This window comes from Octodon degus, unplaced genomic scaffold, assembly GCF_000260255.1.
Source record: "Octodon degus isolate 3935 unplaced genomic scaffold, OctDeg1.0 scaffold00207, whole genome shotgun sequence".
Classification (NCBI taxonomy): domain Eukaryota; kingdom Metazoa; phylum Chordata; class Mammalia; order Rodentia; family Octodontidae; genus Octodon; species Octodon degus.
Window position 1 is genome coordinate 117320 of NW_004524783.1, and position 12154 is coordinate 129473.

At 38.4% G+C, this 12154-nt stretch overlaps 1 pseudogene; it reads left to right on the forward strand.

Annotated features, from left to right (window-relative positions):
- The first annotated feature begins 2685 nt into the window (after positions 1-2685).
- Positions 2686-3157, forward strand: LOC101565332 (annotated as a pseudogene).
- Positions 3158-12154: the final 8997 nt, after the last annotated feature.

The following is a 12154-nucleotide window of genomic DNA, read 5'->3' on the forward strand; positions in this document are numbered from 1 at the left end:
CATTCTGTAGGTTGCTGTGTTCGTTTCTTGATTTCACATTCTTTGCGGGGTCCGTACCAGGAATCAAACTGAGGACCTTCTCGCTTGCCAGGCAGACACTATGCCACTGAGCTATATGCCCGGCCCCCTGACATCTGTGACTCCGTGTAATTAAGGTTGTATATGGAGTGTGCTGTTCATCTGCTGAGCTTCTCCAAGACCTGCCTGGATAAATCAGTGCAGTTAGATTTCGTCTGGGCTATTTTATAAAACTTACCACAGTTTGAAGCGACGTCGTTCCCTCGTCTGCTCGTTCTAGCCTGTCTCTTTCACCAGGTTCCGTGGCTCACTCTTCTTAAGAGTGGATCCGTGGGTACAGTGCCTAAGATGGACAAAGAGCTACGTGAATTAGGAAATGTCCTATGAAGTCACAAGAGGAAATTACATAATTGCATATAAGAATAAATACCTGACTGCTGATAGGCTGAGAACACAGGCAGGAGCAAAGACTTTTGTAACTCTAGTACAAAAAAAATTTCAATAGAAATTTTATATAAAACTATGAGCAAAATGTTGACAAGCTAATTACCATCAGCAGATACAAATTAGAGTAATTGTCGAAAATGTCAGGTCTTCTGCTATGCCCCAAAATAAACTTATCCATAACCTAGTGCTGCATCTCAGTAAACTCGGCACTGGAGAGGCTGAGACAGAAGGATCCTTGCTAATCTGAGGCTAGCCTGGGTGACATTGTGAGTTCAAGGTGAGCCTGAACTGCATAGTGAGGCCCTGTCAAAAGAAAGAAACGAAGAAAGGAAGAAAGGAAGGAAGGAAGGAAGGAAGGAAGGAAGGAAGGAAGGAAATTTAAATACAAAAACAATATTTTTATAGATTTAGAACTAGAAATCTTTTAATCATAATGGGAAATAATAATAAAGAAAAAAGATTTATATGCTTTTTTTAATTTTATTGAGAGACAAATAGCAATGAGACAGTTTCAAAACCGATTACTAGGACAGTTTCAATAACTAATACATTGCATATTGTTGTCTTCTTAGTGGTTATTCATAGTACAAAATGCAGACGTGATATCCTGTCCAAACAGTATTAGTACAAATCTCTCTTCTCATTGAATTAAGAGAAAGTAGCTGTATATCTATCCTATTTTGTGTATAGAGATACAAAATGGTCTTTTCTTTGTATCCCTTTTTTTGTTTAGATTTGTCAGAGATGGGTATTCCATTGCCCTTTAAATATAGTAGGTGCGTGAATTCAGCAAAACAATCCAATATAGTCCAGTAGTCCATAATAATAGTGGGTTATCCATAGGACAGGCAGTGTCAGAAGTTGTTGACTCGAGCCTTCTACAGCTCAGCATATTAATATGGCTTTACTTTTTGTACCTCGCTTTTATACTTTTCTGCTGGATGGTTAAGACCAAGATAAAGCAAAAAGACCTATGTAACAAGAAATGTAACTTTTGTATCTGCCAAGGTCAGTCAAATCCCCTCAGGATTTAGCCTAAAGCCTGAGACCTTAGTATTTTATGCATTCTATGGCAAATAACTCCATAAGCCAAATTGTAAAGCAGCACGATACAACTGAAAAAATAGTGGAATATATTTTTAATCCATTTAAGAACAATGATTATTATGAAAACTACAAAAACAGACTTCAAACTAAGGCAAAAAAACTAATTGATCCGTGGGAAGATTAAACCTCATTGTGTCCACTTAATTAGCTTGGGAGCCAAAGGTGTGGCGTATGTTCTGCTTGTGCCCAGCCGGTCCGAGGACGTGACCCGCACACTCTCGCGGCCCCTGCGGCCTTCCTCTCTGGGGCTGCTCTCCCCTCTGCTTCTCGGCCAGCGAGAGCTAAGCAGCGTTGCTCCACTGCAGCCTCTGCCATGGTGCCGCTGCCCCGGGGCCGTCACCTGTGGAGGGAGTCCTCTGAAACTATGAGCCACATTAGACTTTCCTCCCCTCAAGTTTTAGGTGTGGGTACTGTATCCCAACAACAGGAAAGCTGATGTCCAACTCAGATTTTTTTTTAATTTAACTTAATTTAATTTATTGGATATAGGGTTTCACTACACAGTTAGGACTCATAGGAATCCTCCTGTCTCAGCTTCCCCATGGCTGGGATTACACGCATGCACCACCACACCTGGTTCCAGGACCAGCACGGCACACCTGGGGTGCCCAGCCAGGACAGTATGCTGGGGACCAAACTCAGGTCCTTGTGCTTGCCAGTCAGGTACTTAGACTGTTCAGCTGTCTCTCCAGCCCCATTTGCCTTAGACTGCAAAAGTGAAATACAAAAGGAGCAATTATTTCACAAACTTTTCAATTAATATGAAAAGATACACAAGAAACTATTCATACATGTGACCAATAAATAAAAAAAAATCAGGCGTTAAATCTAAAAGAATCAAGGAAATATAAATAAAATTAGTAATAGTGTTTATAATCATAAGAAGGGGGACATAGAAAAAGAGGAAGGAAGGGAGGAAGGAAGGAAGGGAGGGAGGGAGGGAGGGAGGAAGGAAGGAAGGAAGGAAGGAAGGAAGGAAGGAAGGAAGGAAGGAAGGAAGGAAGGAAGGGAGAAAGGAGGGGAGAAGGAGAGGAGGAAATGGGGAGGGACAGAGAAAGAAAGACAAACAGCGAGCTAAAGAATGTAGTTACAGAGGTCGCAGCGATTTTGGTGATGAGCTCCCAGAAAGGCAGTGTGGCTCGTTCCAGGCCTCAGAAGCACTAGAATATGTTTAGGTTCAAAAATGACAAGTTTGATCAGTGTATTCAGACCAAGAAAATTAATGCAAAACTACATAATGGGGTATGTTGGTGTTGTGAAGAAGTTCTTGAGTGATGGGTAGATGCAGCAAATATAAACCATTATTGAAGAAAAAGTGCATTAAGTGTTTACAGAAGACTGTGAAGGATTCTTCCCCCATAGTGTGTAGACCCTGCGCCTATGAAGTGGAAGTTTGTGCAAAGTGTGAGAAGAAAGAAGACATTGTTGTTCCATTTAATAATGAACCACAACGTAGTGAAAATAATCAAAGATCCAACGTAGAAGAAGCTGCAAGAGGAATGAAGAAAGTGATGGAGACTTAGATTTTGACACTGATTTAGATGACATAGATGACAATCAAATGGATTACTTGAATGGACATTAAAAATCATTTTAGGAATGTTAAAAAAAAAGAAAGTTACAGAGGAGTATCCTAGGAAAATCTTCCTAGGCATATATGTGCATGTATGTCAAATAGAAAAAATGTAATAATAAATATCAAACTTTTAATCATGTTTATCTCTACAAAAAATAAAAAGTCTTCATTAATCCTTTTATTTTTATGTGTTTTTTTCTGGCCATGTAAAGATCTACCACAAATCATTAACATATTGCCTTTTTGAATAGCAAAATTAGTAAATGATTATTGTCAAATTTAAGAACATTAAAAACAGACAGCAAACAACTCTTATTGCATAGGTCCTGCTTCACCTTGGTCTTATCCATCCAGGAGAAAAGTATGAAGATGAAATATAGGAAGTAAAGCCATGCTGTTATGTTGAGCTGCAGGGGACTCAGGTCAATAATTTCTGACATTGCCAGTTAAACAGAAGACCCAAGGCTATTAGGTCTACTAGACTCTTTTAGAATATTTTGCTGAGTTTACACACCTATAATATTCAATAACGGAACTTAGAAAAAATAAGGTATACAGATGAATGTCCATTTTGTATCTGTGTATTCAAAGTGGTTAGGATAGATATATAGTTGCATTCTCTTAATGAATAGAATGAGTTGTTCTAATGGTGTTTGTAAATAGGATCTCAAGTCCGCATCTTGTACAGCAATTAACCACTAAGAAGAATATATGCAGTGTGTTATTTGTTGAAACTGTACTTCCGATTTGATTTGAAACTCTCATTGCTGTTTATCAATAAAATTTTGGAAAAATAAAAAGCATATATATATATATATATATATATATAAATTTAACCTTAAAAAAATACAGACAGCAAATAACAAAGGAAAAAGTTTATCAAAGCTTCTTTTACTAAAGTAGTCTGTGAAACATCTACATCAAACTATAGTATATTCCTCTTCAAATCCCCCCATGATGACAAAATTTCATAAAGCAAGTAAGAGACACAGTATTTTTCATGTAGATACGTGCCATTAATGAAAATTAAAACAAATACTTCTTGATACTTTAGACATTCTGGTAACCTGTTGGCAGTCCTGCTCTTTCAATCTAGAAACAGAAAAGTCACTCTCCTGGAGCAAATCTTAAGTCATCTGGAGTCAAACTCATTGATAAATTACCTTTCCTCATTCTCCCACAAGGACTTTTGTGAGCCAGTGTGTCGCACAGCCTCTCCAGCAATGGCTTTGACCAATTAAACAGTCACTGGGGGTGTCAAGTGTTCTCTACCTGGTGTACTCACGCTCACATTTTCTTCAGCTCCCACCTCCTTCCCCTGCAGTCTCTCTGTCTCCCAGAGACTGCACTTCCCATGAAATTCATAAACGTTTGCCTATCATCAATTTCTAGAAAAACACGTAGTCTCTTCAAGTCCCACATTTGAAAATATATATGAATTTCTGTTTATCATGCAAATACCAAATATTGTAATATTAAACCAAGGTGCTTCAAAAAAAATGCAGTATTTCAGTTCTGCCATATTTATCAAAATTTAGTTCTGTTATGATTAGACAAGTCAATTAATTTTCCTGGGATTCAATTATCTAATTTTCAAAACTCATTTTCTCCACAAAAAGCTTTTGTTTCACTTGTGCTGTTTCCCAAATGTTTTGCTAAATGCTAGTAAAAAAAAAGACACTTTATACCCATTAGTATTTAGATACATTAACTAATTGAAGTTTATGATTAAAGTCTTACATAAAATGATAGCTGTTGAAAAGATATGGCTATAGAGGATATCTAGCCTATCCATACTGCTCTTATAAATCTATCAATGAATATATAAAGTAACTAATGCATATGTAAAAGGCTAAAGTATCCATTGTGGAATAAGTACTTATGAAGATCCTTAAGAATATGTAATATTTAGCTTTAAATCTATGCTAGAAAAAGAAAGTCTATGTAAAGTGAATATCATGATGAAAGTCACTGAAAATCTTGTTTATTAAATGCATAACAAATTAATTGAGAAAAAAAACAGACCAAGAAATGAGTAATAGAAAAAGAAGAGTTACAGGAGCAGTATTTGCACCTCTGGGGCTTGGGCCCCGCTGAAGCTGAAAAAGAGACAAAGAAGAACTCTGAATAAAACAAATGATAGGGTTGCATCAAGTGTTGCCAGGACTTTCCTATCCCAGTTCTGTGAATCCATAAAACCTTGTATTCCAAAATTTGACAGAGGTATTGTTGAAGCTATTAGAGTCTATGATACTACAATATAGAACATTATAGTACACTAAAAGAAAATATTGTGCCAGCCAAATAGCTCAGTGGATTAAAGCACAAGCAAACAGGTGAAGGGGCCAGAGGTTTGATCCCCGGGCCTGCCAAGCTGGCCCCATCCCCAGGGCGTGCTGAGATGGCAATTGAGACTGGGCGTGGTGGAGTGCACCGATAGTCCCAGCTCTTGGGAGGCTGTAAACAGGTGGATCACTACAAGTCCAGTCTAATAGTGAGAACCTAACACCCTGTAGACCCTTCCCTAAAAAATACCAAAAAGAAAGAAAGAAAGAAGAAAGAAGAAAGAGGAAAGAAAGAAAGAAAAAAAAAAAAGAAAGAAAGAAAAGAAAAGAAAAATTTTGACAATTTCATAATGTAAGATCAATTCTACATAGATGAAACCTATAAGCATAATTTCATCCAAGCAGCTCTGGATTGCTGCTTTTATTCTTAGACAATATGTTTTAGAAAAAAAAGATGCAATCTGAAAATATCCAAAAACGGCCAAGATTATACAAAACTAAGAAAAACTTCTGGGGAAGAAAATATCTTCTCATCTTCAATTTTTAAACAGCTGTCATGTTAGAAAAAAGTTGATCTAGACAGTGCAACTAAATCCTACAGACTTAAGATATATCTATAATCTGTGAGAATGTAATAGGGAGCTAAATTCCAGCTTAATATAAAAACAGAACCTGACAAAATTTAGTTATTTGAGAAAGAAAAAGTATTTTTGGCCATTGAACTTCAAGAGGATAAAAGCAAACTCTTCTTCAAAAACAGATGCCAGTCCTTGAATATGGGAAGAACAAAATTTCACCATAAAAAACTAGAAAACCAGACAACGTGATGGAGTTGGGTTTAGATACTGGACATAGGCAGCAAAAGACTGTCTCAGGGCTGGGAAAATAGCTCAGTAGAATAAGCGCTTGCCTGGCAAGAGCAAGGTCCTGAGTTCAATCCCGAGTGCCACAAAAAAAAAAAAAAAAAAAAAAAAGACTGTCTGGAGAAGCGCAATCAGGTGAGGTATTGATCAGCTCAGCAGTGTACCTCACACCTTTGCCACACTATGGTGTAGAAAAATAAACTGAAGCACAACACAAGGGTCTCACTGGTTTTGGAAGACAGACGTGGAATTTACAGATGCTGAGATAGCTGGACAGACACAAGGCAGGCAGAGAAAAAGAAAAGTTTCCATATAAGAAAGAAGCTCCAGAAACACACATTTACACAAGTACATTGCTGAATACTAAGATGCATGTATGAGACCAAATTATGAGGCAAAGTATTGAAAACCTGGATAGTTCCTCGAAACTCACACCAGGCTGGAGATGTCTGGGGTCCACACTGGCAAAGCAAGACATTCGGCAAATGCCATGAGCATGTGGAGAAGTTAGAGAGACCCCGGAATGACCACAAGTTCCATGTTAAAGCTTGCTGATTGCAGAGGCTAATTTGGATCCACACCAAAGAAATTTATAAATCAGTTTCAAGAGGATCAGGCTGAGTCAGAGTCATTTAAGTTTCTGCCAAAGCAGAAATCAACAGTCTTTCAGAGAAAGACACAGAACACCAATTCTTGACAACATAATGTTGGTGGTACCCATCTCTACATTTGACAAGAAGAAGAAAAAATGTGACACAGCCATGAGAAAAACCACTAAACGGAAACTCACTGCGCAATACCAGAGAAGATGGAAGCTGTAGATAAGGGCTTCTAAATAGCTTTTATAACTGTGAAAGATTACAGACGTAGTGACAAGAAATGTGAGATAGAAATTAGAACAAATCACATTTGAAGAGCTGAAATATGTACACAATGGATAAATATTAAAGAGCTAAATAAGCAGAGGCATATCCTCATTAAGGACTTAAAATTTAACAACGGTGCCATGTCAGGTATCCTCAGCAGAGAACTCGAATCTGAATCCAAGTCTCAAAACTTGTGTAAAAATGTATAAGACATCTCGAAAATCTGTAAGAGAAGGCAAATAAAACTAAAAGAGCTAAAGCAATGTTGAAGCGGAACCAAATTAAAGACTTACACTGTCTGCTTCTAAGAGTTCAGCTCTGTAACTTTAGGTATCTGAAGAGGGTAGAATTCACATAAAATGAAACTTACAGATTAATGGAATAAAACAGAAAATGAGTCTACAAAAATAGACTCAGACAAATATAACCAAATGATTTTAGCAGCTTAACACAATGGGGAAAGAATACTATTTTCCGTATATTTTGCTGGAAACATGATGGGAAGAAAAGGCAGCTTCAATCTTCATGTCACTGAACACACCCAAAGTTCAATACAAAATAAACCAAAGACCTAAATATAAAAACTAAAATTGTAGAATGGCTCAAATAAAATACGGGCAAAGGTCTTGTGGAAATGAGAAAGATGAATGTTGTTTAAAACAAAAAAAAATTGTTTAAGACAAGAAACATTAAAAACTTCTAATGTTCAAGATTTATTTAAGAATGAGAAAAGTTACAAAATAGAAAAAAATTGTACATATATTTAAATAGACTAAATAGATGATAAATATATTTAAATTAGAAAATATATATATATAATTATATATTCAAAGAACTTCCATAATTTATTTAGGCAAATAAACTTACTGAGATAGGCAGCATGAACAAACATTTCAAAAAAAGAATATACATAAAGTAAATTATGGGTATTTGAAAGGTTATCTTTAAATAATAATCGTGGCAATAAAAATTCAGCTTGATGCAGTACTTCTATAAATCTAGTAGAATAGCTGACCGAAAAGGCTGACTGCAGCATGTGTAAATGAGGATGTAGTTACTCAAACACACATATATTATCATTTGAAATGAAAATCATCCAACCACTTTAGCAAATAACTGGTCATATTTATAAAGATAAACATATACTTAACTATAATTAAGTATTTCACTGATAGCTATTTACTGAACAGAAATAAAAAATGTATCATAAAACCATGCATGATTTTTATGCTAACCAAAAAATAATCCAATTATTAATATGTAAATAGCACTTCTAAATATGCTGTTCACTCAAAGGAATAATTTTCAGAATAAAAAGTAACAAAATACCAATTCACATAAAAATTCAAGTGTTCCCATCATCACGCCTATTGAAAGAACTAGAAAATAGAACATACGTTCATAGTGGGCCATAGAGCCTGTGGTCCGACCACGACTGCTGGCAAGCTTGTGCCTAGACGTCCTCCCCGGAGCCTTACGCACTCATTGCTGTGTGACGCTTGACCACAAAGCCTGAAAATGTACTGAAGATGTGCAATAACTGAATTAATCCACTGAGGAGCTTAGCATAGTTTATTGCCAATTTAATTATGTTTTTAAACATTTTGCTTAGAAATTGTATTTATGTGAAAAAATGCTTTGCAGTATTAAGGTAGGGGGTTTTGCCCTACTTCAAAAATAAATCCAAAAGCAGCTTACTGTGTGATTATTAATGAGAAACAGACTATTATTGATCATTAATTAGTCTTGTATTACTGTAATAGAAAATCACACACACACACACACACACACACACACACACACACACACACACTGAACCTTAAACAGGACCTGTGACCCTGGAAACTAAGAAACTGCAGTACACTAAGGGGAGGGCGTGTGTGTGTGTGTGTGTGCGTGTGTGTGTGTGTGTGTGTGAGTGTGCCCATCGCTGGCCACTATGATGCACACTGTGTGAACCACACCCCGCTGCCACACCACGCTCCCTCGCTCCTCCTCTTGCTGGTCATAACCATGTCAGCCCCAGACCACCAGAGCCCAGGGCCTGACGTTCTGGGAGCGATCCTGACCAGTGACCAGCAGCTTACATAGATCTGCCGCTAAGTCCTGGTTCATCTCAGGGTTTCTGCTTGCCATTGCCTTACCACTCGCCAGACTACGTTAGCAATGACGAGTGACGGACACGGAAAGGTTTGACAAATTCTTCCGAAGGGCACTTTAATCATGCTCATTCGTATTTTCTTTGTACTTAAAATGTTTTTATCACTTCTCAGTGAGGTTTGTTTTATTTTTTGTCTACAATGATTCTGTAATGAAGTGCCTTTTAATATTCTCATTTTAGGAGGCCTGCCCCTTAGCTCAGTTCTTTACGTGGCTGCTTCAACAAAGCAGTCAGGCCAGGTTGCTGTGGTTTGATCCCCACAACTCAAGCCAGCCAAACCTGCCCTGAAGGCATGTGGAGCAAAAAAAAAAAATTCTCATTTTGAACAGTGGAGCACAAAAGCCTACAATTGAACATTTTGTGTACAATAAGAAATATTATTATTATTATTAATGTATTTGGTTGTTGCAGGGTCTCACTATGCAGCTCGGACTCATGGTGATCCTCCTGCTTTCAGCCTCCCCAGCACTGGGATTACAGGCATTTGCCACTAGGCCTGGACTCTGGCTGGCGCAGCATGCCTTGAGGCAGGGCCAGTGTGGCATGTGATACCAGGGATTGAACAGCAGTCCCTGTGCTTGCCTAAGCTTGCTTAAGCAGGAGCTTCATTCTGCTGAGCTATCTTACCGGCCCAAGAAACATTATTAACAATTTTACATGTCTAGTGGTATCAAAGTAAACTCTTTTTAATTTTTTAATCTTTTATTTATTTGCTTATTTATTTGGTACAGGGTCTCACTACACTCCTTGGACTCCTAGTGATCCTTCTGTCTCAGCCTCCTCAGCACTAGGATTATGGGCATGTACCTCCATGCCCTGTTTCAGTGGCCAGCTTGGCATGCAGTATCAAGGTTCAAACCCAGGTCCTTGTGCTCGCTAGGTAGGCACTTAGACTGCTGAGCTATCTCTCCAGCCCTCAAACTAAACTCTTAACAGAGTCATACTGACAAGATATTCCGTTCCTTTTACCTTTATATGATAACACCAAATACAGATTGTGTGCTCTAAACTGACAAGTACAATACACATTGAACACCCAGAAATACTAAAAATGCATCACATCTCATGTAGTCACCCTATTGAGGATACTAATATGTAAGTAATTTTTTTTTAAATATGTTGAAAAATACCTTCAGGTATGTTTGTCTTTATTTTTGTAATAAATTTGAAAACAGAAAAGATGGAGAAACTGCTGTGTATAACAATATAATTCTTCAGATATATGATCAAGTTGATAACCCTTTTCAGTGGTAAGTGGTGATCTCATTGGAAGAGAATCTATGGGCAGCACCTCCACTGGTCTTCTTTATCAGCAACTCTATGTAAATACTGTGACACAGAATTCCAGCGGGCAGGAAGTGCTAGAAAAAGCTAACACAGTGCATGGTTTGGTGGGGCCCGAATTCACCAAATAAACTTGAAACAGATGTGAATATTTCAGTGTAGATTTTAATTGCTCCTGTAGCCCATGAGAGCAGGAATTTTATTACAAATAATTCATGTGAAAACCTCTCAATGGACTCGCATTCCAAAGGGCTTCAGTCAGAAGGTTCACGTGTACCACTTTTATGTCAGTCCAAACTCATTACTTGGCTTTCTCCATGCTGCCCCATGACCCCAGAGTGCTGTGTGTCCGAGACGTTGGTGTCACCCTGGGAGGCATTAGGAAGCTGCTCACAACGCCAGCTTTGACAAGTGCAGCTTGGCATTATTCAGACAATCCTGGGAAATGCCTGCTTCCCTGGGTGCCTCAGCTGGGATGAAGCCTGAGAAGCTGGGAATGCATTCGGCAGAATACCACATACAAATCAGAAAGACTGATACGCTGAAAATATTTAGCTTTGAAAGTATACTTAGCATGTCGCGTTGAGCTTCCAAGAAGCAGAGGCCGTGGTGGAACCAGGAGCATCAGAGATATCTTTGGAAATATATCTGCAATATACCCAAGGGTAGTGAGGAGAAATCGGCAGCAGAGAGGAAGATGTGATGCTGCTCTGGCTCTCAGGGAGGGAGGAGGAAGGTCTGCACAGGAAAGCCTCACACCACAGCAAGCGCTTCCTCACCTGAGCTAGAGAAAGCCCCGAGGTGAAGACAGATCTTCAGTGCGTTCTCACAGGGCAAGACTAGTTTCCAGTGGCAGCTGTGTTCTGCCACTGAATGGAAACAGGCTAGGGAAGGGTGTCCTGGCCTCTGTGCCCCTTGGATCCCGAGGTCCCGCCCATCATGAGGCAGTCAGTCAAGTCTATGACCCAAGTCACTGCCAGGCCACCTGGCAGTCAGGAGAGCTGTGTTCAGTGTCACTGAAGAGCTCTATGTGGGAGATGGCTACGTTTCCTCTATACAAGCTCAAAAGACAGGACAACAATGGAAGTAACAGCCAAATTTCATCAAAATATAAAGAATTTTTAATCCTTGGAGCTCAAAAACACAAGGACCAGTCCACTAAACTCATGATACATAACCACATCAAAAGGTGGATGGGAAGTCAAGAAGTTACTTCTCAACCAGAAATCTAATGAGAGCAGGATTCAATGAAGTAAGGACAGGAAGTGAAGATTAAGGAATGTGATCTGCTCCAGTGATTAGCAGGACAGAGTCAGGAGATTTTATGTGTTCCTTTTCTAATGATGGCACATGCTGTGTTTCAGTAGAGAGCAGTAAAGAATGTATTAAAAATCCATTGCTTTTTATTAATGGGAGTTGATTTTTTTCCCCTGTACTAGATGAGACTCAGAGAACTGGACTTAAATCATAACCCTTCTGAATTGTTCTGAAAAAGAAAGACAATCTTTTTTCTTAAAAAAAAAAATCAATGTTTTCCTCCTCTTTAA